The sequence below is a fragment of the Convolutriloba macropyga genome, chromosome 8 (genome assembly GCF_964194025.1).
Source record: "Convolutriloba macropyga chromosome 8, txConMacr16.3, whole genome shotgun sequence".
Classification (NCBI taxonomy): domain Eukaryota; kingdom Metazoa; phylum Xenacoelomorpha; order Acoela; family Convolutidae; genus Convolutriloba; species Convolutriloba macropyga.
Window position 1 is genome coordinate 59,408,891 of NC_134475.1, and position 28,000 is coordinate 59,436,890.

Sequence of the window (28,000 nt, forward strand, 5' to 3'; positions counted from 1 at the left end):
AAATCGTTTTTCAGCTGGGTTTTGAAGTTCTGTCCAGACCGGGGCTAAAAGTTATCTGACCATTAAGCTAGGGGGGATGGCTATAATGGGAAAGGCCCCTTTTTATATCTATCGGTATATGTTTCAATCCCAAAACTTCTTTATTAATCAGGATAATGAGAAATATACATCAAGTCACACTTAAGTGAAATAATTTTTGTTAACTGTTATATACATATGAAAAATTGTTGTAAAAAACTAAGACAGATTTTGTACAAATGAGTTTTAATTAATTACAAGATAATAAATATTACTACTATGATGGGACCTGGAACCTTTCAAGATGAGCTATTTCGCCGGAGGTTGAGGGTCCCAGCTCTCAACAGACCAATTTTTGCGCTGCGTAGGGTTAAGGCTGGTGTCATACAACTACCTAAGAACACAATACAATCATTTAAATTGAGTTAGACAAAACAAAACAGAACAGTACTCGGGGCTCAGATTTCTCCAGTGAAATCAAAGACAAAATTGAAATTAAAGTACCCATGCTGTTCCGGGGCCCCATAATCCAGAACAGCGATCCAATTGCAGGTTATAATCGGAGTCAGTCTCGGAATGAATCACGGGTCGTGATGGCCCAAAATGGGAAGAAAATGGGCATAGTTCCGCAATGGTGGTGCCACACTATCAAATAAGACAGGAGCCCATTCTACCCTCAGTTAATTTCAGTTGAGTCTTCTCAGGTATCAGCAAAAACAGAAGCATACATCTGGTACCCAGCATGGGCCCAGCATTGATCCATGGGTGAAACTACGCAGTGCTTGCTAGTTTTCTGACTATTTATGGTTGATTTCCTGGCTTTTGTTGACGACTTTCCTACTATTTTTGGACGATTTTCCGACTGTTTTTGCACAATTTCCAGGCTTTTTTCACGATTTTTTAACTATTTTTGGACAATTTTCTGACTATTTTTCGACAATTTCTCGGATTTTTTGGACGATTTTCCGACTAGACAAATTTCAGACTATTTTTGGACGATTTCCAGGCTTTTTTTCACGATTTTCTGACTATTTTTTGGACAATTTCCCGGCTTTTTTGGACAATTTTTCTACTAAATTTAAACAATTTTCCAACTATTTTCGGATGATTTCCCGGCTCTTTTTGACGATGTTCCTATTAACTACGATTTTGCTTGGACTCTTACCACATATGAGCAATTATTAACATAAAAGGAAAATAAGATGGTTGCTCGCATGTACTTTGAAAACAAATCAGAGTGATATGGGGATGAAGGCTGCTGAAAAGCAACTACAAATCATCGTGGAAAGTAAAAACTGAAATATTTAAATGCGCCAATCGTAGATAACAATATTTCTTAAGAAACTATTATTGAAAAAAACACCTGGAATTTTTACCTTTTGCTGTCGGGGATTGATTGATGCAATATTAGTTTTTCTTAAATAAAACCTACCAGTGTTAGCCTATGGCTAGATCATAACTGAAATCATTGATCTGATTGAACTTTTTTCGGAGCTAATTCAAGAGAAACACTTGCGTTTTCGCCGTTTCCTCAGGCTTGCAATTCTACTTAAATTTTAAGTTTGCCAGTTGCCAATGCCAGTCAGAAACTCGTAATGAGAAATCCATTAGCTAAAATAATAAAAATAAAACTCGATAGCGTAAAATCTTTTCTCATTCTAAATAACTACAATTCAATTGTGATTTCAAATCAAATGCCGTCAAAATTCTAACTCAATTGTTTCAAAACGTGTCCGGACAAAACAGTCCCAGACAAAACAGTCCCAGACAAAACAGTCCCAGACAAAACAGTCCCAGACAAAACAGTGCCAGACAAAACAGTCCCAGACAAAACAGTCCCAGACAAAACAGTCCCAGACAAAACAGTCCCAGACAAAACAGTCCCAAATTGCAAAATATTCCCAGACAAAACAGTCCCATACAAAATTGTCCCAGACAAAACAGTCCCAGACAAAACAGTCCCAGACAAAACAGTCCCAGACAAAACTGTCCCAGACAAAACAGTCCGAAATAAAATATTGAAGCAATTGTAAATATAATCTACAAACAATTAACACACATAATCTATAAGTTAAGCTTCTGAATGCACTGTTTTTAATTGATTTGAATTAGGACTAAACCGAAAACTTGTTTAAAAATACATTATTTGTCAAAAATTTTGTTGTAATCAACTTAATTTTTGTTCAAAGAAATACAATCATATGAATGCCTTAAGGGGTTCCTTTCTTAATTGATGTGCACATGTTTGACTCTGACTTTAGTTCGGACTATTTTGTCTGGGACTGTTTTGTCTGTTTTCCTGGGACTATTTTGTCTGGGACTGTTTTGTCTGTTTTCTTGGGACTATTTTGCCTGGGACTGTTTTGTCTGTTTTCCTGGGACTGTTTTGTATGGGACTGTTTTGTCTGTTTTCCTGGGACTATTTTGTCTGGGACTGTTTTGTCTGTTTTCCTGGGACTATTTTGTCTGGGACTGTTTTGTCTGTTTTCCTGGGACTATTTTGTCTGGGACTGTTTTGTCTGTTTTCTTGGGACTATTTTGCCTGGGACTGTTTTGTCTGTTTTCCTGGGACTGTTTTGTATTGGTCTGTTTTGTCTGTTTTCCTAGGACTGTTTTGTATGGGACTGTTTTGTCTGTTTTCCTGGGACTATTTTGTCTGGGACTGTTTTGTCTGTTTTCCTGGGACTATTTTGTCTGGGACTGTGTTGTCTGTTTTCCTGGGACTATTTTGTCTGGAACTGTTTTGTCTGTTTTCCTGGGACTATTTTGTCTGGGACTGTTTTGTCTGTTTTCCTGGGACTATTTTGTCTGGGACTGTTTTGTCTGTTTTCCTGGGACTATTTTGTCTGGGACTGTTTTGTCTGTTTTCTTGGGACTATTTTGCCTGGGACTGTTTTGTCTGTTTTCCTGGGACTGTTTTGTATGGGACTGTTTTGTCTGTTTTCCTGGGACTATTTTGTCTGGGACTGTTTTGTCTGTTTTCCTGGGACTATTTTGTCTGGGACTGTTTTGTCTGTTTTCCTGGGACTATTTTGCCTGGGACTGTTTTGTCTGTTTTCCTTGGACTATTTTGTCTGGGACTGTTTTGTCTGTTTTCCTGGGACTATTTTGCCTGGGACTGTTTTGTCTGTTTTCCTGGGACTGTTTTGTATGGGACTGTTTTGTCTGTTTTCCTGGGTCTATTTTGTCTGGGACTGTTTTGTCTGTTTTCCCGGGACTATTTTGTCTGGGACTGTTTTGTCTGTTTTCCTGGGACTATTTTGTCTGGGACTGTTTTGTCTGTTCTCCTGGGACTATTTTGTCTGGGACTGTTTTGTCTGTTTTCCTGGGACTATTTTGTCTGGGACTGTTTTGTCTGTTTTCCTGGAACTGTTTTGTCTGGGACTGTTTTGTCTGTTTTCCTGGGACTATTTTGTCTGGGACTGTTTTGTCTGTTTTCCTGGGACTATTTTGTCTGGGACTGTTTTGTCTGTTTTCCTGGGACTATTTTGTCTGGGACTGTTTTGTCTGTTTTCCTGGGACTATTTTGTCTGGGACTGTTTTGTCTGTTTTCCTGGGACTATTTTGCCTGGGACTGTTTTGTCTGTTTTCCTGGGACTGTTTTGTCTGTTTTCCTGGGATTGTTTTGTATGGGACTGTTTTGTCTGTTTTCCTGGGACTATTTTGTCTGGGACTGTTTTGTCTGTTTTCCCGGGACTATTTTGTCTGGGACTGTTTTGTCTGTTTTCCTGGGACTATTTTGTCTGGGACTGTTTTGTCTGTTTTCCTGGGACTATTTTGTCTGGGACTGTTTTGTCTGTTTTCCTGGGACTGTTTTGTCTGGGACTGTTTTGTCTGTTTTCCTGGGACTATTTTGTCTGGGACTGTTTTGTCTGTTTTCCTGGGACTATTTTGTCTGGGACTGTTTTGTCTGTTTTCCTGGGACTATTTTGTCTGGGACTGTTTTGTCTGTTTTCCTGGGACTATTTTGTCTGGGACTGTTTTGTCTGTTTTCCTGGGACTATTTTGTCTGGGACTGTTTTGTCTGTTTTCCTGGGACTATTTTGTCTGGGACTGTTTTGTCTGTTTTCTTGGGACTATTTTGTCTGGGACTGTTTTGTCTGTTTTCTTGGGACTATTTTGACTGGGACTGTTTTGTCTGTTTTCTTGGGACTATTTTGTCTGGGACTGTTTTGTCTGTTTTCCTGGGACTGTTTTGTCTGGGACTGTTTTGTCTGTTGTCCTGGGACTATTTTGTCTGGGACTGTTTTGTCTGTTTTCCTGGGACTATTTTGTCTGGGACTTTTTTGTCTGTTTTCCTGGGACTATTTTGTCTGGGACTGTTTTGTCTGTTTTCCTGGGACTATTTTGTCTGGGACTGTTTTGTCTGTTTTCCTGGGACTATTTTTTCTGGGACTGTTTTGTCTGTTTTCCTGGGACTATTTTGTCTGGGACCGTTTTGTCTGTTTTCTTGGGACTATTTTGTCTGGGACTGTTTTGTCTGTTTTCTTGGGACTATTTTGTCTGGGACTGTTTTGTCTGTTTTCTTGGGACTATTTTGCCTGGGACTGTTTTGTCTGTTTTCTTGGGACTGTTTTGTATGGGACTGTTTTGTCTGGGAATATTTTGCTATTTGGGACTGTTTTGTCTGGGACTGTTTTGTCTGTTCACCGTTTCAAAACTATTTGCAACGAAGAGAACTCTCTATGATCAAACTCGCACTTGAACACATATTTGGGCGCTGAAATCAAACATTTATCAACGTTCAAAGAAATTCCGATGTTACAATAAAGCTTATGGTATACAACCCCTTTTGAGGTCCAGGGGAAAATTGCTCCTGACCAGAACGTCCCAGACATAATTAGAACCTTCTCTGGTCACAAAAATGACAAAACAGAAAAAATGACAACTGATCAGACAAGTCCAGACCATTGTCCAGACTAAAGTGCGCATGGAATTATAAATTTGCACTTGATCAGAATTACATGAAAAAAGTTGACTTACTGTATAATATTGCTTTCAGTGATCTCATTTGCTAGCATTAATAGTTCATATATTTGGATCTATTCTGTTTCGCCCCCCCCCAGTGTTTTTTATGACCCCCAGTTAAATTATATGTTGTTATATAGCACATTACTATGTAAGAATATAGCACGTGCACCTGGGGGTCATAAAAGATTTATGCTCACTAAGCTGGGGGGGGACAGAATTTTCGGCTAATAATTCGGCCTCTCATAATCAACATGCCTTTCAATAGAGACTTGGACAGCAGTGAAAACCTGGTTTGTGCGTTTGTATCGTCGCTTGAATACCTCTTCTATTCAACTATCTTGCGCGTGATGGAATAGTGTGCGTTCAAAACCGCCATTCATCAGACTATTTTGCGCTGGAATCCACCTCCGAACAGACCATACAGATGAACTGACTTCTAATCTACCAAATTCCAGACTATTCTGCAGACCAAAGTGCGCTCTAAAACTTTTCCAGAACTTGTAATTTGAGCGCACGATGCACAGATGTGCGCTCAAAGATGCACTGATCAGAGCTCAATATGGTCTGGACACCGTGACATGAGAACACTCTCTCTGTGACTCTACCGGCCTGTGCCTCCTCAACCACTATATCATATAACTCTTAACAATTGTTATCTTTACAAGTCAGATTGTAGCAACAAAATTTACAGGGTGCTTTAATGCGATTAATTTGGGTAAAATTAGCCATAAAGTGTAGCAAAATGTTTTGGCTCTACAGAAATTCGACTTCTCCCAACTGGCTTCTCGACTGCTATCACTATCGTACCCAAACTCCTTGTTCCTGCTTTTTCAATGCAAAAGTGCGGGGCAACAGCGCGGTGGGGGTGGAGACAATAGTGGGAGGTCAACAGGGGGGTGTCTCAACCTCTTAGAACCACCCTTCACACCATAAGTATAAGCATAAGTCTCCAAAACAGTTTGAGCTGTGAAACACTGGCGAAAAAAAATGAGAAAGTTGAAATATTTTCCCGAAATTAAAAATTATGAAAAGATTGTATTAATGAAATGGATGCATTTACAACTCAAAATTAGCGCGCTGAAAGGCTCTAAGAGCACTTAATGCCCGCTGGGCGCTACCTGTTTATCCCATTTTTGAGGACAAAAAGTCAAAAGCGTCAGACGAAAAATCGGTCAAGTGGAAAATCGCATAAAAAGAGACCCACAGGACTAATATAATTGCTACAAACTTCGTTTGAGAGCAATTAAAAATGGCATTCAAGCAAATTAACAAATAAAATTAAAAACAACAAATGTGAATTTATTTCCCTATTCCTGAAATTTTGTACAAAAATAATTGTCGAAAGATTTAGTTTTAATTAGATGAAAACGACAAAACCCTTGCGTTTTTTTGGGTACCGTCGGTTTGTTCAGTTCTGAAATGTAAGAAATTAACGGTACGATAGTTTATAAAGGTAAAAAAAATCTTCGGTAAGTTCGGTTTCAAACGTAAGAAATATTTGTTTTATTTATTTGGAAGTCAAAATTTTTATTAGAAGCAAAATACGGTGTTCAAAAGTAAAAATACTTAGAACTAAGCTTCAAGTCAAGTTTATTCAATTATTAATTGGCTGAACGTTTGTAAGAAAATTATCTCAAGTTGATTTAGAGAACCATTTTTTGAGAATTTCTAGTATTTTTAGCGGTGTTTACCTCCTCTTTTCTCATCTCGGCCTGGGACTGGACAGCGGAGCTCCAAATAAACAACTACAGGAGAATTGAATCCGAGCAAACAGTGAAAACCGCGCCCTAAATCTCTCCAAACAAAACCAGATACCAACAACTTCTTACTTTTATAACCGATCAAACCTAGTCAATGAAACCCAACACACTGAAACCGAGTGAAGATACCGAAGATTGCTTACGATTCAAACTGGACATAGCGACGATTTCTTACGTGGCAAAGCAAAAATACCAAACATTTCTCACGTCAATTTTGCTCAATCTTCTGGACTAGGACTGGAAAATTTTGAATGCTTCGTATGAAAATAGTTTTTTTCTTGAGCAAATTTACATAGTTATTCATATCAGTATGTAGAAACTTATCATTGGTTGCCTTAGTTCATGGTTGTCGTGTCAAGCCTGCCCTTGTTCAATATAGACTCTGGTGGGTTAAAGACGAGACAGTCATTAGCACAAACTTCGATTCAACCAACAAAAGTCACCAACTGATGACTCACATTTGCTATTGTCAAATACAAGGCAACACTTCTCTAATGCTTGCGTGTGAAAACTGTATTTAATTCCTATCTAGTGTTTGTTGTTCACAATTTGAGATGCGAGCTGAAACAGTTCAATTCTGGAGCCCAATTTTTTTTGCACCGAATTCCAGGTAATCTTATAAACTTTTATGGTAGCATCAGACAAATTTGGCAAGGTTCAATTATCAACATTTATCAGATAATGCTTCGAGACGTTGTAAAATATGTTAGTTATTACACGCGGTAAAACTTTTGAAGGACGCGCTTTTCGCCGCGTTAGTCCCTATATTCTCCCTATTTCGAAAGACGCCCTATTCGCCGCATTAGTCCCTATGTTCACCCTATTTTGAAAAACGCCCTATTCGACCCTACACAATTTTAGAGCTCACTATCGTATCTAAAGCTGTTAAAAATAGTTTGAATAGGATAAGAAAAAGTTTTCGGTAAATTAATTTTTAATCAGTTAGATTTAAGTAATCGGTCATTAATTTTAGGTATAGGGAAAGATTGATACGGCTTTAAACTGCGCCCTGCAAAAAATGCCAGGTTTTCGTAGCCAAGTTATAAGTCATAGGAAGTTTTCGAAGTTCCCTCAAAGATGCTATTTACAATTACACCCCTTTTCTACCTTTTTTCCGGCGGTTTAAAAAAACTCCGGAATAAAGTTGGAAATATTTTAATTTTACACTTTTGAACGCAAGAAAGTCTGGACACAGGCAATTTGAACGCACGAAAATTTTGCATTAATTATCAGACTATCCTGCGTTCAAACTGACATATGTTCAGACTTTCGTGCGTTCACAAAACGAAAAAGTAAGTAGTAAAGGAAAGTGACTAACCTCAAGGGGGGGGGGGGGACGGACAATTTTTGCAATGCACATCTACAACGAGGTGGGACACTTTATAGGTTGCAAAAATTGTCCCCCTCCTTTTTTGACCAAAAATGGAAAACTTTTCGGTTGATTTTAACTTTGTTCAATTTGTTTACAAGCTTGACCCAGTTTTTGTTACGACTAACTGTTTGCTGCGGGGTCTGTTTGTTTGTTTAGAACAGTGATATAAATTAAGCACTGCTATTGCTTGGACAATTTTTGGAACGCCCGTCTACTACGGGGGTGGGACACTTCCAAAAATTTTATAGATTGCAAAAATTGTCCCCCCCCCTTTGACCGAAAATGGAAAACTTTTCGGTTGATTTTAACTTTGTTCAATTTGTTTACAAGCTTGACCCAGTTTTTGTTACGACTAACTGTTTGCTGCGGGGTCTGTTTGCTGCGGGGTCTGTTTGTTTGTTTAGAACAGTGATATAAATTAAGCACTGCTATTGCTAGCATTGCGATTACATGTTTTGTGTATGATAAAAGTATTCAGATCCAAATTTTTGATATTTGAGAATTTACCGCTAATGGGCGTCGACACTTGCAAAAATTTTTGAAAAACGGGGTCCAAAATTTTTTTTGCGTTTTTTCGCCTTTAATCAATGTAAAAATGTGTGAAACTTGTTTTTTGAGTAAAAAAAAGTTGTCGGAAAAAATTTTTTCAAATTTTGAAATTTTTGCCCTATAGGAGATCAGAACTTGTACAAATTTTTAAAATGGGGTCGAAAAATTTTTTTGCATTTTTTCGGCTTTAATCAATGTAAAAATGTGTGAAACATGTTTTTTGAGTAAAAAAAGTTGTCGGAAAAAATTTTTTCAAATTTTGAAATTTTTGCCCTATAGGAGATCAGAACTTGTAAAAATTTTTGAAAAATGGGGTCGAAAAATTTTTTTGCGTTTTTTCGGCTTTAATCAGTGTAAAAATGTGTGAAACACGTTTTTTGAGTAAAAAAAGTTGTCGGAAAAAATTTTTTCAAATTTTGAAATTTTTGCCCTATAGGGGGGACAAAAATGGGGTCAAAAATTTTTTTTTGTGTTTTTTGCTTTGAATCAATGCAAATAGTTGTGAAACATGTTTTGTGAGTGATAAAAGTGTTCAGAAAAGATTTTATTGGAAATCGAAATTTTGTCCTATAGGAGGACAAGAACTTTTTTGAGGACAAGAAATTTTTTGAGAAATAGGTTCCAAAATCTTTGTTGAAATTTTGTCTCTATTAGATGTGATACGGTGTTAATCATGTTTTGTGCATCAACCAAACCCCAACCAACACGCCCAACCCACCAACACCCAACCACACCCCAACCAACACGCCCAACCCACCAACACCCGACCACACCCCAACCAACACGCCCAACCCACCAACACCCAACCACACCCCAACCAACACGTCCAACCCACCAACACACATGCCCAACCCACACGCCAAGCCAACACACACACACACACAAACACCCAACCAAGCTTCAACCCACACGCCATACCCATCACTGCATATCAAGCAAAATAATTGAATAAGCACTGTCATATTCTAGATAAATGAAAGTACATATGCACAAAAATATGCAAAAAACCAAGAGGAATAACATGAACGAACCAACCTTGCAGGTTGAGATAAATTGCTTCCTTGATAACTGAAAGATATGAATATATAAACTTTTATATATCATGCTCAATCTTGTTCATAAGTTTGTGTGTTTCGCAAATAAACGTGAACACATCAGAGCTCTAATTTTTGTTTTTAAATGGCAGAGCCAATGAGATGTCATTAAGTAAAATATTTCAGCATCTTTATGCAAATTTTGTGCGTATGCACTTTCATATACCAAATAATAACTGCAAGTTTGCACCCCATACTCTTCCTCATGAAAAAAGAATAAAGCGAAGGCTTGGTTTTCAATTAGTGTCAATACATAACGAAACATAAGTCAAAATTAGAGTAATTCTTTGTTATTGTGTTTGCTAAACCTTGAGTATTTCAACAAATTTGTATATGTTTGTCTTCCGTTATTCGTTTCCTGAGCCACTTTTGCAATTTTAGTGATTCTTTACTGTGATGATCGTAATTTTTCTGTGACAAAACCATTTCTTGTCTTGGTGTTTTTGAATACTCGGTAGCAAAATTTACTTCGAGGATGCTCGGATTTGTTTCGTTTTCGTAAGCCGCATTTCAACCTTTTTGATTTGGTTTATCGACCAACCGCTACCATGTGATGAAAAATTGTTCAACGCTATTATCATTTGCTCGGTCATTTCAGAGAAACATTTGTTATTTAATCCAGGAAACTCGACCCTTTGCGCTTTCGAATTTGCAAAGATTGTTATATGTTCAACTGCAGCTTGTGAAGTTTCTTCATCCACTGGTTTTGTAAGCTCTACAGTTGCACAGAAATGAACTTTTTGTGGTTGAGTTTGGGTGTTCAATCGAATGACATTGTCAATTTCGTTTTGTTTACCGCGCATGAAGCTGAGCAAATCAATATCATTATTGTCCACCGAAATGTCATATATTTTAAGAACACCACCAAAAGCATTCTCAGTGGCAAAAATTTCACCTGATGTGTCAATTTTTGCGTCCGAGTTCCATATTCGTAAGCCATGAACTTTATTCATGTGTTGCACATAGGAAGAGTCACCAACAAAAAGTTTATTGCAATAAAGACAATATCGGGGTCTGAATGAGAGATGCTTTTCTCTCATGTGATTTTCCATTTCAATAACCCCACTTCTTTCATAACCGCATGCATGGCATACAAAGGAATTATTTTCTTTGTACTGTTTATGGACTGTTTGTTTGTGACGTCTGAGACTACGGTTGTCTGAAAGTTTTTTGTTGCAAATAGTACAAGTTTCGGTACTCATTGATATTCCTTAGTTTCAAAATTAAATTGAGTTGTGATATAAAAAAAAATCCGCTAGTGCCGTCAGCCGTTTTGAGTCGTGTTTGGTCAGTAAAATGCGCAGGACATTAAAACAACGTATAATATGTTAGAGTAAAAGTTTCTAATTTTATGTTTTAAAGCAAGCCGAAATTGAGGAAATTAAAACAAACTAATACGAGTGAATACGCAAAAGGCAAATGCAAAATTGTGTATAGCACAATTTACAATTTCCTGTTGAGTCATTCTTTTGGAAAGTGGTTTTGTTTACAATTTGTTTATCGACTCAGTTTTCTTTGCTCTGCATACACAACGAAACTAAAATTGTTGCTAAGACTCTTATGTCAATAATAAAACGGTTCTCATGTTTGCCAAATTATTGTTAATTAGACAAGAGATAAAGCAATAAATTTTAGCGTTTGTTTAATCAACATAGTATTTCCGCTATTTGAAAACCTTATTGTTAAAGAAAAAAGAATCTTATTGATAAATTATTGATTGCCAGATTAAAAGAATTTCCAACAAAAGTCAAATCAAATGTTTACTTGAAACAATTTGTGTTGGCTAGCAAAGTTATCGTGATGTGTATTTTAAAAAGTTTGCTGTCATCGCTTTCTCGTAATTGGTTAAAGATCATGTTCGAACTTGATCAATGAAAAGCATACATGAGAAATAATTAATTTTAAACCGATACAAAATTAAAAAAACATTAAAACAACAGAATGTAGAGCAAGTAATATTTTTTTATAGGCGAGACAGTTTGATTACCTTCTTTGATGGAGCATAACAATTGCTTAGAGGTGGAGTCTCTTCTTCATCAGAAAAATTATTCGACAGTAAGGGAAGCTGCTTTTCAGGCGTTTTCGTCGAATCTTTTTCCGGTTGCGATACAGTTTTCATATGTCTGCTTAGGCTGCGCTTATTCGAGAGCGTTAGATGACAGATTTGATGACAATTGACACTATTCATTTTCTTTAGTTCAAACTTAAACGTTTGTGGAACAAGGAAAGAAAACTAGCCAAAGGCTAAAAGTTTTGGGACAATGCCTGACTTTTCAAAAGATTTTAGATATTTGAATCAGAAGCTAAAGAAAATAGTTGTCGTGTGTTTGTAAAGTTAAGGCAAAAAGCAAATGACAAAATCTAGTATTGGGTTATCACACATTTTCACAGCTCTCTAACCCAATCAGAGTGCGCGTATTGTTTATTTACTTTTGCAACTGAAAGCTACTGCTCGGCAAACGTTTTGTTTACATTTGCAACTGAAAATTACTTCTGAGCAAACAGTGGGCCTCTAGTCTCGCAGACCGTTGTGCCAATAACAGAGATTCAACTGTTTACCTGCTTTCCTGCTTTTTCTTTGCTCAGTGCAGGTTGGTCAGTCTGCGGGGTTATTTGTTTACCCCAGTTTTGTTTTATCACTAGTATCGCGTACTAGTATCTGCTGAAAATTGTTTACTGATTTTTTGTCATGATATGAAAATACCCAAGCTTCAGCTGGTTTTAATTCTACCCTTTTTACTTTTGTTTATTTGTTTAATACAATCTTTCATCCACTTGTTTGTTCAATGTCTGAATTTTTCTGCAACGCTTATTTCCTTCTTCCAAACATTCATGCTATGTTTGATGCTGAGATGAATCATTAGTGAAAATTAAATTAAGAACTAGTTTAAAGAAGTAAACACAAAGTTCATACGTTGAAACACAGTAATCAGCCAAAAATAAAAAGTTCAAAATGTACAATGAGTTTGACGAAAGTTTGTTTTGTTTAGAGCCGAGATAACTTGATCACCTTCTTGACTGGAGCGTAACACTGATTTAACGGAGGAGTTTCCTCGATGCTAACGTCATCCGAAAAGTTATTGGAAAGTAAAGGGAGACTTTTTTCCGGAGTTTTCATGTCACTAGGCGATTGAGATTGATCGAAACTCCAAAAATCTGATATCTGCTCAACTTCTTCTAGCTGTCCTAGTTGATTTTCCCAAATTTCAATGCACTCATGATCGTAGTCTGCAAAAAGTTTTCTTGTTCGCTTTGTCAATTTTTTGACATCCTGCTTTTTTGTTTGAATGGGAGTAATACATCCATAATATCGATGAGCATATGGAGACTCTTCTTGTCTTGGTGATTTTTCTGGCGTTTTTGTAAGATGAAATAAATCGTTTTGTTTTGTGTATTCAAGTATTGGTTCAATGTAATTAACTGGAACAATAAAGCTGTTTCTTGTGTGCCATAATTGAGTCTTGTCATCAAAGCTTTCCTTCACAAGGACAATATTTTTGAAGTTGTGACACATTCGCACAAGGGTTCTAGTACCTCGCTCACTTGTTTTTGCAATTTCTAAATACTCAGCAGCCATATTGCAGGTGATGGATAAACAATTGAGATGTTTTTACTGATTTTCCGGATTTAAGCGGTAACAAAGCAAACAGTTTTCTTTCGAAGGAAATTTTTATAAAGACTTAACAGCAGAGTCTAAAACCAATTCTGAGAACAAGAGAAATGAAAACTTGTTTTTATATGGTATGGAACTGAATGGAAAAGCAGGATGAAAGCAAATTCTAGAAGAAGGTTAAGTAACAAAAGACTTGCAGTAATGTAATAAGGAGCCAAAGAACTAAAGAATTTTGCACAAAACTTATATTGATCAACAAGAGAGAACAATGGCGGAAAGATTGAAAAAATTGTTGCAGACCAATTTGTTTATTTGACTTAATCATTTCATCATTATTCCGTCATGTCTATAAATAGAATTATGTCATATTGATCTAAGTTGAATTGGGGTGCTCTCGGGAAATATAAATAGACTCGAGGAGGCGAGCTAATTTATCCATTGCTAATGAAAATTTGTCAGTTTTTAGATTTAAAGGTTGGGACTTGTAAAACTGTTTTCCGCTATGGCCTTTATAATGCTTGGCCCGGCGATGTTGCATTAGTGAATGGAAATTTTTAAATTGCCTTGGACAATTGTGACATTGAATGGGTCTTGAATCAGCAGGGTATATTTTTTCCGATCTTTTGAATTTCATATTTCGTATAAACGTCATAGCTGATATAGAGGAGTATAAATTTGTTTACACGCTAGGGTGGTTGGGTTTGTTTGCTCAGCTGTTATCTTGTCTAGACATGTTGGCGTGGGGTTTGAAATTGTTTACATTCCAATAAACAGTAACTTATTAGTCATTCATCATATCAGATTACTTTGATACAGTTTGTCTCAATATATGCAACATTATGGGTAATGTTTTGTCGAAGGATGCTGAGTACAGTGACTTTCATTTGGATCTCTCGCTCAATAAAAAAAACGGCTTGTTAGGGCTGCTGTTAAGAATTATCATACCACTGGCACCTATTTATCCTTGAAATTGTTCAAACGTGATAGTGAACAGGTCGACTGGGATTTCAATCAAAAAATTACACTTTCGGCGCCAGAGTTTCGGTTGATATGTCAGAACATAGAAAAACTAGAACAAATGCTTGATCAACCAGTTGGCTTGATCGACTCACTTCTAAAACCGGATTCAACTGATGACTCGAAGCGTCCAGCAAAACGGGCTGGCAAAACACCGACTCAGCGCCAAAAGAAGATACCAAAAACATCTGTAACAGTCAATGAGGAATCGGAATAATTTCTCTTATTACTTTTGCTTCCTGTCATTGTTTATGCTTTCATAGTTAGTTCATTAGCTTTTTCTTTTTCGTTCGTTATGGTTGAGGCAATGTATGAGAACAGTCCCGAATATTTCAAGAAATTTCAAAAACGTTTCAAGTACAATATTTGTGAGACGGAACCAAAACTTGAACACACAACAATTGGAAATTATGCATATGGTTATCATTCATCTGCTACAGTTATCGAAGGTTGTACATTGTGCTCCAATCATTATCATGTTATGTATGAATTTGGTTCGCAGGATAATAATTTATTCGATTCTCTTTATGTACCTGCGGTGATACCGTGTCTCGTTAACTGTTTCAAATTACTTATTCAGCCTACGCAAAAAGACTTTGTTAAACGCGGTGCAATAATTTCACGACTACATGTTGCTGTTGAGTACCTTTCAAAATCAACTTCTTCTTCAGTTACCAAGAACCAGAAACAACTTCCAGCACCTTTGAGTGAGGCAACAGCGAATTCTATTAGTACTTTTACGGCCAACAAACGTTCTTCTACAGTCCCTGATGTAACTATAAAACGATTTTGCCAGCTTATGCTAGGTGAACACTCCTCAACTCTTTATCAGATAATGGATATTCTGCTTAGTGGCCATGGGATTTTTGTGCGAGAATCCTCAAACTCTTTCATAACCTTTCAATTTTGTAAAAATTGATACTCAAAAAAATGTTGTTATTGTTTCAAAAGTAAATTAACTTTTACTTCATATGTTTTACAAAAGCTAGCAACTCTAATTCATTTACATCAGGTATGAATAGAAATTTCTCACTATAAAAATAATGAACAACATATATGCAAAATAAACCACAAAGCTGGGAGTCTGAGGATTGCAATGGAGACTGAATGTCTCTTCTATGATCCATGATATCCATCATTATCTCCAAGTCTTCACACTGTTGTAAACGGTTGAAAATATCCTTGTAGGTAGTCAATGGTAGAGCCAATGGATCCGCAAAATATATTATTGGGCATGCATATCGTTTAGCTAGCACTACCCAGTGGGTTCCAATAGAGTTGGATCGTGATGCATTAACAATAATAAATGTGTTGGTCTGCAAATTCAGAGGAAAATTATCAGCGGCATAAACCCCTCTGAATTTGAATTTGAGGTGTTTACATTTTTTCACTTGAAGATGAATTTGGTCTTCGTCCATTAGTATGTGATCATGGGAAGAGCGTTTTTAGATGCGTTTCTTGCAGAGTCAATGTAGATAGTAGATGCTTTTTCCCCAAGAAAAAATATTTCAACATTATGAGCTAACGCTGCATCGAACTTGAGCTCGACAGACAATGATGAATTTGTGAGCTCTGGATGAATAAAGTCATGAGTTGACTCTTGAGTGCTGGTCAGATCAAATACCATTATATAATGGTTTGCGAACTCACTCAGAGGTATTCCATGGCCATTTTCTACATAAGCTAATGCACTCATTGAATTGTAGTACAACCTCTTCTTGTCAGTTGTTGACATTGGAGTTCCAGCCGTGGCAAAACCATTTCGATAAATGGTTAACTCTCTTAAACCAAATTTTTGATAATGGAATGGATTAGCGGTGTTGGTACCGATGAATGCTGTACCAACGCATAATGCAACAATGACTCTTCTGATTGGCTCTTTAGTGAAAATATCCTCATGTTTTCAGCTTTGTTGGCCTGTTGTAGACAAAAATGTTTTGGTAATTACTTCATTGTATCGGTAAATTGCCGGAGTTTTCAATAATGTCTTCTCAATTGCACCTACAACATTATCTGACACCGTCATCTTCCTGATAAATAAATTAGCCTCATCTATTTTAACCTTGTAGTGTTTCGCTGCGTCTTCGCTGATGACGGCAAAGTCATCTTGAGATCTTCTCATTGAAATGCGTAACGTAACTCCACTAACCAAATGTTTCTCACATGAAAAGAAATCAACCGCCAATTTTCCATATAATGTTATGCGTGCGGATTGTCGCACTGTTCTTTTTCTTATATCTGATATTGCTGCTGGAATAGTGCCGGGGTTTTCTTCATACTCGTAACCCTGACATTTCAGCCATGTTTTCTTTGCGTCTGTCCCATGATAGAATTCAGTTTCTATGAAACTTTTGTGTGCATAGTGTCCATTAGCTGTTGAAATTTTGATACCATTTGCAGAAACAGTACAGTCGGCGAAAAGTGAATGAAGGATATTATTAGCAAAATATGGAAGATCACTGTTATTAGCGTCGCCAGCTGTGTAGCGCAAATCCGTTCCATCTGTTTGAAGTATTCGACAATTGATCTCCAGGTAAATTTTTTGCAAGTCAATAAAATTGTTGCGATCACCAACAACTTCAAATTCCAATGATGATCCTGAAGGCGAATAAAGCGGTCCTGTTTTTTGCTCGAATGATTGATCAAATGTTACCAGCAAAGGTGGTTTTTCAAATAAGTCTAAAGAACTGTGAGTGGCTTCAGATGGTATCACAATATTAGTTCGCATTTTTCACTCGCGAGAAAAAATCCAGACGACTCCTTTTCGGACGGTGTTTTCGAGAAATGATTCTTCTGGTTGAGGTTTTTTGTTTTTGGTTTGAACGAGGTCTCGTGTATTGTCGTCTTTTTCGTCTAATTATGTTACGGCCTGATGCAATACGTGATTGAAGAGATCCACCTATTTGTTTGCGAGCTGTTTTTGCTACTGTACTTTTCAGTGCTTGTTTTGCTGACTTTCTTTTGGTTGCAACTTCTACTAACTCCGGTGCCCCCTGAACCAATAAATCACGACCAATCTTTTTTGCTGCGGGCCAGAGAAATTTGTGTGCTAATGGCAGAGCAACTCTTCCAATACCTTCAGCAAGGGCTCCAAAACCGCTGCCTCTTTGTCTGTAGTGTCCGGAAAAATGCGGCATTGAGTGAGATGCTTGATTGCTGTAGTATGCCTCCATTTCAAAAAACCTTTTGAAATTTTAAACTGACTATAACTTTGCCGGTACCAGTAAAAGGAATTAGTTTTCCAGTTTCGTTTCTCAACTCTACCTGGATGTTCTGAATATTGTTTGATAATATTGGCTTGTAATCCAAATTTGTGTAAGACTTATGGTGTATGGGTGTCACTGTGTTTATGCTACCGTTTCTCAAACGTCTTTCAGACTCAATGATTTTTATTACCGGAGCTCTCACATCACCAACGTTTTGATGTTCAATTATATCAATGTATACAAATATTAGCTGTGATCCGCAAGTGATATCAACTGGAAAATCTCCAACATGTCTGTTCAAAGTGTTGCCTGCTTTCTCTGACTTGTAACCAATGTGAATAAAACCAGGATTCGAAATATCTCTTATTCCTTTAAAACCAAGAATACTGGGGACTTCTTCATCTTCAAATGACAAACCTTCGTTAGGCCCAAATTTCAAAACTAACTTTTGCGTTACAGTGTCAAAATCATAGTCAAAGTTTTTCAATTGAGCGATTCGAAAAATTTCTTCCAGAAGCTCTTCTGAACTGTTGTATATACCTTTGCGAATTCTTCGAAGTTGTCCAGTGCGGTTATGTGAAGCATCAAGTTCAGCGACAGAACTGACATATGCAACTATTTCAGCTGAGTTTATATTGTTGATGTTTGATGGAAATGATATTGAAGCAAGAGCAACTTGCCAATCTCCATCTAACTGTAGTGGTTGGGCGAGTTGATTTCGAAACTTGGCCATAGTATTATTGGTAAAAATTCCCATTGATGCATTCGATATCAAAACAATAGTAAATTCTTTATTAATACTCATGTTTAGTCTGCGACAGGAAGGACGTTCACTTGGACTAATTCTGGTTCATAAAATTTACCTTAAATTATAACGTTGTTTGCGTCTATAAGGTTGTATGTTGGTGGACTAAGGTTGGCAACCTTGAATACTGTGAAGACTTCCTCTGTGTAATTTTGTTTATAACCTTTCCTAAATGTTTTGTCTGGCTTTGCAATCCGAACCAGGTCTCCTTCTTCGTATTTTGGCTTGTACTTTTTTGTGCTAATTGCTAGGGATATTAGAAATGGTTCATGTTTTTTGAAAGTTTTATTAGGCGCAAGTTGGGTAACACGATTAACACGACTGTTTACAGTATTTACAAACTGGGGCAATTGCTTAATATAAGTCCAAGTCCAATTTTCCTCCAGGTATTTGTGATTAATGTTTTTGAGCTATCGAATATTCCTCTCAGCAAATGCCGACTTGGTTTCGTTTTCGGTTGTATATAAATGATTCTCCTTCTTTTCACAAAATTTTTTGAATTCACCTTTAAACTCGGATCCCTTGTCTGTCCAAACTCTTTCTGGTTTTTTCTGTTTGATCATTTTATTGAACGCTTCAACAGCGTCTTTTGCATATAAAGCCTTCATTGGTTGCACTCTAAGGTATCGCGATAAAACATCAACAGCCACCAGAAAATATTTGACTCCGTTGTTGTGTTGGGCAATTTTATCCATATACGCCACATCGACAGACCAGATTTCGTTTATTCTGTATGCAACAGCTTTTAGTCTCGGACAAGTTTTTCTGAATTGTCTGTATTTTGTGTATGGGGCTTTCGACTGAAGGTATTGAACCACTTTGGATCTTGGTAAACCACTGGCTTTCTTCAAATTAGCTATGCTACCAAAACCTGCACTACCTTTTGTGTATAATTTGTTCAATCGTTTAACGTGAGAGGAAGTAATTTGTCCACGAGCTAGCCGGTTGGATTTCGTCTTTTGCATCTTCAAAGCTTCCTTCATCGTCGCCAGAAGCTTTTGATTCTTCTGTTCTCGAGACTCCTGATTCTTAGTTTTCTGGTTCATCCTCAAACAACTGTAACTTTTCGTTTAGTGATAAGGCAAGAAATTCTTTTGCGTATGTATTACAAGTTAATTGTGAACTGATATCTAGAAAGGTCAGAACTTTGTAATGTTCAAGTGAAAGCTTAGATGATGTTAGTTGTAGATCGTAAAGAAAATCTGCGACAAGAATTCCCGTGCTTGACTTATTAACCATTAGTCTTGATGTCTGATCAAGCGATAGAGATTCTGACTCTTCTATTTTTTCCAATATTATGCTCGCTTTTTCAAACTTTTTTCTGTCAAGGTGTTTAATATCTCTCAAAACTCGCTCCCTGATTTCAGTTGAAATTTTTGTATCAATTTTGTCATCTCTAGTCTCATTCAACTCGTCTTTGATATTCTCCAAAATTTTATTGGTCTGCTGTTGCGTGTCTTGTTGCGTGGTAGAAGGTGCTGGTGGAGACTTGCTTCTTTGCAACAGTGATATTTGTTTTGCTTTCTCTCGGACATGTTTATTGTTGAGAAGTTGAGCAAATTGAGGTTGTTCATTCGCATACATTTGACGAGGAATTAGCACAAACTCTTCAGTGTGCATTTTGCTCCAGAAAGCAATACAAGGTAACGCAATCAGTTTAATTAGACGAATTCCAGAGTCTGATCGAAAAATTTTAATTCTCTCACTTTTTTCAACTCGCCTGTCTGCAAGTTTACGTAGTGGTTTCTCGAATTTTTTTAATTCAACTTTATTGATTGGTACAACTCCAGAGAGTACGTTCGTCACACAGTCACTCAAGAACCAAATGAAATCGCCCTGATGTAATATTTCTATTTGAGCCGTGTTCTCATTCCTCTTATTTGCCCATTGCTTGAGCATAAGCAAATGTTTCTTTTTCATTTGTAATTGTTGTAATGACTGCTTCAGGGGACGAAATGTAAAAAATAGAAGGATCCGGTCCAATTAGTTGCGATGAAAAACGTAAACCCTGACTGGTTTTTGGGTCGAGATCAATCATCAAATGTCCAAAGGGCTCCGCAGTTGCTAGTTTGTATGCTTCTTTTATCAGTTGGAGACAATTCAACTGTTTTCCAAGATATTCAATTTGTTGAATGTCACGAAGCGACCTGAATAATATTATGTGTGTTGTATTCAGATCAATGGTTCTGGACCATTTGCTTTGATGGAACAAATTATGCTTGACGTATATAACATGTAATTTGCGATGACGTCCTGAGGTAGCTATTTTTACAAATTCTTTATCGTTGAAGATTTCTTCACATGAATCGTCATAGATAAGTAGACAATGCGATAGATTTTTTGTTATATCACTTGAGAAATTATTCTGTATTGGTGGAGAGAGATCCTGAACTCTGTTGAATATTATAATCGGCTGATGGTCAAGTGGAGTCAAGCAAGTGAATATCTTCAAGTTGTCTGACAGATAAGTTGTTAAGGTGGCCGTGTCTTCTCTGTGCATCACTTTGTGTCCACTGTGAAAATATTCTTGCTTTACGTTCCGCACAGTGATTTGATAATTGATCGTTTGTTGAACGAAAGTTTGAATGATGATAACAGGAAGGAACTTGTTCTTCTGATATTATCTCTGAGATTCGGGACAATTTAGATCTTCCAGATTATAAACAGTTTTTTGTAAAAGCTTACTGAGGAGCTCACACTTTTCAATGCCTTTGGCAAAAAAATTTTTTCGTGTGAATCGGAAACTGAAACTCAGACAGATTGTTTTCAAATCACAGTAAGGTATATCACCTTCGTCCCAATAAAGACCGTGTAGGTTATTGGTCAGCCAAACAACAGTTTGTCTATCGTGTGTGGGTAAATCAGCGAATTTAAGCGGCGGTTTGAAAAATATTGTATCTTTGTAACTGGAACACAAACTGAGTTCTTTTATAATGAATCCAAGTGACTTGAGTTTGAAACCTTCGAGATCGAAGACAATATTATTTGTGGTTTTGCTGCCAAAATTTTCTAGCACTCCAATTCACGAAACAATTGTGAATGAAAAATTTTCACTGATAGAATGAATAATATTCCTGTCAGGTGTCCAAAAAAACAATTTTTTACTGGTGAGTAACGGAAAGCGTAAACATATCCAGGGCCTTTGTTTCGGCAATCTCTTATAACTCCAGCGGCGTCATGTAATGCAGCATGAAGTCGTAGCACTTTGCTCCGTTTCAATAAAGGATCTAGTCTTGAATTATCAATTCCAATGAAACCACCATAGGGTCTAAATTTAAGTGCTATTTCTCCGTCAACTTCTGGATCTAACAAAGAACAAGCAGCTACGAAATATAATTGTCGATAAGATATGTGTGTATAATTTATGTTACCTCTCAGTGATAAAACTTTCTCATGAATGAGCTTGATGTCTTTTGTTCCTATTGTGTTCATTATTTACTGTTTACTGAACGTGAGCGCTTAGAGTTTTTGTTTATAAATCTTTCAATTCTGATTGGTTGTCAACTTGAATAATAAATCAAGCACTCCGATTGGTCAATTTATTTTGGAAAGTTTTGTGACCCTGAACATGTTTGGGCATGATCTGATGACTCTCCAATTGACATATCATTAATGATTTTATACATCTACTAACAGGTTAGTTGTTTTACTGTTGTTTTCACCAATTTATGTATGCATTTATGGACATAAGTGATTATGACCATAATTGTGTACATACTTAGGTAAAAACTTGTTTTCTTGTACAACTCTGGGTTTTTTATCATTGTGTATGTATGTATGTATGTATGTATGTATTTATGTATGTATGTATGTATGATGTATATGTGTAAGCATGTTGAATATGCATATATGCAGTTTTGTATGATGTATGCAAGTTGCTATATATGAGTGTTTATGTATATATATATATATATATATATATATATATATATTTAAAGCAGGATGGCGCAGGGGGAGCGCGCTGGGCCCATAACCCAGAGGTCGGTAGATCAAAACTATCTCCTGCTCAACCTTTTTACGTGAATTTATAGATTTTTTTTTGTATGCATATATGTACTGCAGTTGAAATATTTTACTTAAATCGGAGGTTGTGTTTGGGTGTGGTTGGTGTAGGTGGGTGGCGCGTGTTTGTGTGCGTTTGGGGGTTGTGTTTGAGTGTGGTTGGTTTAGGTGCGTGGCTCGTGTGTGTGTGTGTGTGTGTGTGTGTGTGTGTGTGTGTGTTGGCTTGGCGTGTGGGTTGGGCATGTGTGTTGGTGGGTGGGACGTGTTGGTTGGGGGTGTGGTTGGGTGTTGGTGGGTTGGGCGTGTTGGTTGGGGTGTGGTTGGGTGTTGGTGGGTTGGGCGTGTTGGTTGGGGTGTGGTTGGGTGTTGGTGGGTTGGGCGTGTTGGTTGGGGTGTGGTCGGGTGTGTGTTGGTGGGTTGGGCGTGTTGGTTGGGGTGTGGTTGATGCACAAAACATGATTAACACCGTATCACATCTAATAGAGACAAAAAATCAACAAAGATTTTGGAACCTATTTCTCAAAAAAGTTCTCCTATATTTCTCCTATAGGACAAAAATTCGATTTCCAATAAACTCTTTTCTGACCACTTTTATCACTCACAAAACATGTTTCACAATTATTTGCATTGATTCAAACCAAAAAACACAAAAAAAAAATTTTTGACCCCATTTTCCTATAGGGCAAAAATTTCAAAATTTGAAAAAAATTTTTCCGACGATTTTTTTTACTCAAAAAACATGTTTCACACATTTTTACATTGATTAAAGCCGAAAAAACGCAAAAAATTTTTCGACCCCATTTTTCAAAAATTTTTGCAAGTGTCGACGCCCATTAGCGGTAAATTCTCAAATATCAAAAAACTGGATCTGAATACTTTTATCATACACAAAACATGTAATCGCAATGCTAGCAATAGCAGTGCTTAATTTATATCACTGTTCTAAACAAACAAACAGACCCCGCAGCAAACAGACCCCGCAGCAAACAGTTAGTCGTAACAAAAACTGGGTCAAGCTTGTAAACAAATTGAACAAAGTTAAAATCAACCGAAAAGTTTTCCATTTTTGGTCAAAAAAGGAGGGGGACAATTTTTGCAACCTATTAAGTGTCCCACCCCGTTGTAGATGTGCATTGCAAAAATTGTCCGTCCCCCCCCCCCCCCCCCCCGTTGAGGTTCTAGTCAGTTTCCTTTACTACTAAAGTACCTTGTGAGGAATGAAGATCCCTTTAAGATGAAGACAAAAAAGTTCTACCAATCCATATATATTTTAGACCTTTTTAGCAATGTGAGGTAAATGGAAATCTTAGTACGAATAGCTAAACGACCTTTTTTGCTATCTTGAGCAAAAATCAAAGCGTTTACCTACCAATACTAAGACTAAAGTGAAGCTAATACTTTTTTCAAAACTCAATCAAAACTTCTGATTTCAACATGAAACCATAACATCAAAACAAAAAGCGACCGAGTGAGAGAATTCGAGAGACGCACGAGACGAGTGATTCAACGAATCAAGCGATTTTACCATATATGGTTATAAAAAACAGTTCAATGATTACTAAAACAAAAAATTGGGAGGCTGACAACAGAAAAAACTAATTGATCTGACTTTTCTACACTCACTCAGTGACACATAACTAGGCATATGTGATTTTATCAACAAACTTTTGGTACTTGGGTGCATCATAAATTGAGTTTCAGCGAATTATTTTGGTCCTTTAAGCAAATTATGTTGTTGTTGAAATTTTTTGAGAAAAATCCTGTCTGTGACAATAAAAATTAGTTAGAACGGTTATTACATAGTTCCTCTAACAGAAAGGTATCTGCCATTGACGACTGAAACACTTCGAACGCTATAAAACTCTCAGACGTATCGCCAATTGGACTGTTAAATACAAAACATCCACAGAGCCAAAACACAGAAACCATTTTAGCACATTTTTCGAATTTATATAAATTTTTCATTTTCTGTTTGCTGGTATTCAACCGAACTAAAAAACTTTAGAATTCTAGAGACAGGCAACACATTGACAGGGTCAGAAAATGTATTTAACAGAATCCGTCTTGTCAATTCCTGTTAACACATTTTAATCACACGCTACAGAACCTGCCAGCCGCTACAACATGACTCTAAATGACACCAAATAAAATAAAAACAAATCGAATAGTAATTTACTATGATGCCATTTGATCTGAACAGCTTCTTAGGACAATTGGATTCACCTATAGGAAGTCGACTACCGATTTCCTTAATATTTCACTAAATCAATCCGTTTTGAGAGCCAAAAACGCGTCCCAAATGTTACTCGTACTTGGTCTGACAAATATTCCAACAGTTGGGATTACAAATTTATGGGCCTTCTGCCGATTGACCCTACAAGTGGTTTTCGGTCACCTGTCACATTTGCTCACCTTAGAATTTCGATATAAGTGTGTGAGACAAATAAACAAAACTAACCTTAAATCTAATACTCTTTGACCGACAATGTTGTCTGGAGACCTAAGTTAAGTGTCTGTAAAAATTTCCAAAGCCAGATAATCCTTTAGAAAACGTCTTTCATATATGCTATTAGTAGGGCCAAAAAAATGACATCAAGAATAACTGTAGATGGGTTTAATACAAAACCAACAGCCTATGGTAGGTCGTAGGAAAACAAAGCAAAACGATAGAAAAAAAACTGTATCAATGTCATCCAGATGTCATGCAGAACGGGTGCTTTGTTCCACGGAAACCAAGGATTTTAGGCCCAGATGCGCAGTTCCAGTTTCTGCCAAGGGGGTAGTTTCCGGTCAAAAACGTTTCAAATATGAAATCAGGTGGCAGGAGTTGTTAATTTGACCACAAAATAAATTTCCCGCTGAGTTTCTGAAGAAAAGCATCTTTTATTCAATCGTGTGACGCTTGAGGGCATCCACAAGTTGTCAGAGATTTAATTTTTTAACCACTTTTTCGTAGATTTGGACAAAATTTGGTATTTCTGAGGATTTTTTGGCCAATAAATTAAACTGTTGGCAATCATAAGCAGAATATGATCGTGTCCTTTTACTCAATAATCAAAAATTGGCTTTGGAAGCTGTTTTTGGTTCTGATTATTGAGATTAAAAAAAGAAAATTGAAGTTAAAATAAAGAAAGTTTAAGTTACCACATTCTGTGAACAGAAAATGACCTTTTCAATCGCCGGAAAGTAGTTTCTGGTAGGTCATCGCTTACTGGTTTTTGTAGGCTCAGAAATGAGTTTTGAATCTGTATGTATCTTTTTGAGAATTGATCAAATTTGGATTGATTACCTCCATCCTTCTTGCATTTTCCGTGTTTTTGTTGAAGTTTATGTGACTATTAAAGCCAAAAAATCAATATACTGCTAAATTTCCGTTGAAAAACCATCTTTTCATTTCTCATGTGATGCTTGTGGTTACATCTGAGCGTTCACAACATATGTACGTGTGACATAATAATCAAAAATGGTCTTTGGAAGTTGTATTTGTTTGCGATTTTTAAGGTTAAAATACAGGAATAAAAACTGAAGCATAAGTTTCTAAGATTAAGTTGTCAATTTCAGTATACAGAAATTGACCTTCCGATAGATAATCATTGCCTAATTTTTTGCGCGCAATCAATTTTTCGCACAAAACTGAGATGCGAGTCCATTTTAATATATCTTTTTGGGAATTGTTCACTTTTGGTTTTATTACAACCAATTTTCTAGCAATTTTCGGCTTACTGTTGAAGATTGCATGACTTTTAATTCCAGAAAATCAATTTCTGGCTACGTTTTTGTTTAAAACATCTTCTTTGTTTTTTTTCATGTGATGCTTGTAGTTGCCTCTGGGTGTCCACAAATGGTCAATAAATTTTTTTTTTCAGTCAGTTTTTTTTGGTAGATTTTGACAGAATTGGTTATTTTCTGGGCTTCTTAAATTAGTTTTAAAAAATTGTTTGCTTTCATGAGCACCATGTGCTTAAATTTTTTCAGTCAATAATCGTAAATCGACTTTCAAAGCTGTTTTTGGTTGCGCTAATAGGAGTTAAAATAAAAAAAATGCTGAAACACAAAATTATAAGTTAAAATTCTCATTTTTTGAACAGAAGTTGATCTTCAATTCTCCGACAGTATTCTCCGGTAGGTCATATCCACCTAATGTTTTGACAGTAATCTATTTTTGTGATCCAAATTGAGATTTGAGTCAATTCAATGTCCTTTTTGAGAATTATTCATTTTTGTACGATTTATTTCTGAAGTTCTTTTTTCAAGTACCGCATATTTTGAAATTGATAAGGATTTGTTCCAATCGAATAACAATTGGTGTGTTAGCTCCACCATGTGTATTTCTTCAAAAGTGCAAGCCTTTCAGGTTTAGCTTGTCCAGTAAGAAAGTTGCTCTTTTCGCCTATTAAGTAAAACTGTTCTCCTTTATAAGCAGCATATCTAATCCGCATATTTAAGCAGCATGTTTAAGTTGTTTAACTCAGTAACCAAATATCACTTTAAAATTGGTTTTTGGTTGCGATTGTTAGAGTTGAAATACGGACAAATGCTGAAACACATGTTTCTAAGTTTAAATTGTCATTTTCTGTGTCCAGAAAATGATCTGCGACCGTCCAACAGTGGTCTCCGGTTGATTGAATCCGCCTAATGTTTTGCGAGACATCAGTTTTTGAGCTCAAAAAAAAGTTTTGTGACCGTCTTAAAGTACCTTTAAGATTTGTTTACTTTTGGTTTTCTTAAGAAGTTTCTTTCATTTTTCGAGTTTTTGTTGAAATTTTTATTACTTCCAATGCCAAAAAATTAAATTTCCGCTGAATTTTCTTGGAAAAAGCATCTTTTGTTTAATTACCATGATGCTTGTATTTGGTTCTGGGCTTCCACAAGTGGTCAAGTAACCAATTTTTTAAACAGTTTTTCTTGAAATTGGTAAAAAAATTTTTTCCGGCTTTAGCGATTGAATAGGACTGTTGGAACTCATAAGCATCATATATTTGTGTTACTTCCCTCAATAGTTAAAAATGGGCTTTTGAAACTTTTTTAAGTTGCGATTGTGGAGGTTAAAATACAGAAAAACGCATGTTCCTAAGTTTAAAAATATCTGCAATTGTCGACTGTAGTCTTCAGTAGGTCATATCCACTTAATTTTCTGCAAGAATTTAATTTTTGCACTCAAGATTTGATTGATTTTAAAATAATTTTTTTAGAATTGTTTAATTTTTGCACAATTTATTGCCATATAAATTTTTTTGAAACAATGCCTTTTTCAAAACGGTGAGGTTTTGTTCAAATTGAACCACAACTGTTGTGTAACTTCCACCATTTTTTCTGTTTTCAAAATTGAAATCCATTCAGGTGTAGCTTGCCCAGTAAAAAAGTAGTCGTTTCGTGGGTTAAAGTTGCATTTAAGCGAATTATATTTTTCATACATAGACTATTTCGATCGGGTCAAAAAGTAGTTCAAACCAAAAGAAATTGTAGGAGTTCCACTATACGAGAGGGTTCTCAAACCCCAGAAATTTTTGAACTTGAAACCCCTAATTTGTCTTGGAGAGAGATTTTAAAAATAGTTTTTTAGGCTAGCTTGTCTAGAAAAATTTTTTTGTCG

General features: G+C 36.4%; 1 long non-coding RNA gene across 1 annotated transcript in view; it reads right to left on the reverse strand.

The window, feature by feature from the left end:
• Window positions 1-7,016: 7,016 nt before the first annotated feature.
• Window positions 7,017-28,000, reverse strand: part of LOC142344227 (uncharacterized) — a 46,894-nt gene continuing 25,910 nt past the window's right edge. Inside the window, exon 5 of the long non-coding RNA XR_012759254.1 lies at window positions 7,017-7,310. This is a non-coding gene — a long non-coding RNA (uncharacterized LOC142344227). The remainder of the gene's footprint in view (window positions 7,311-28,000) is intronic.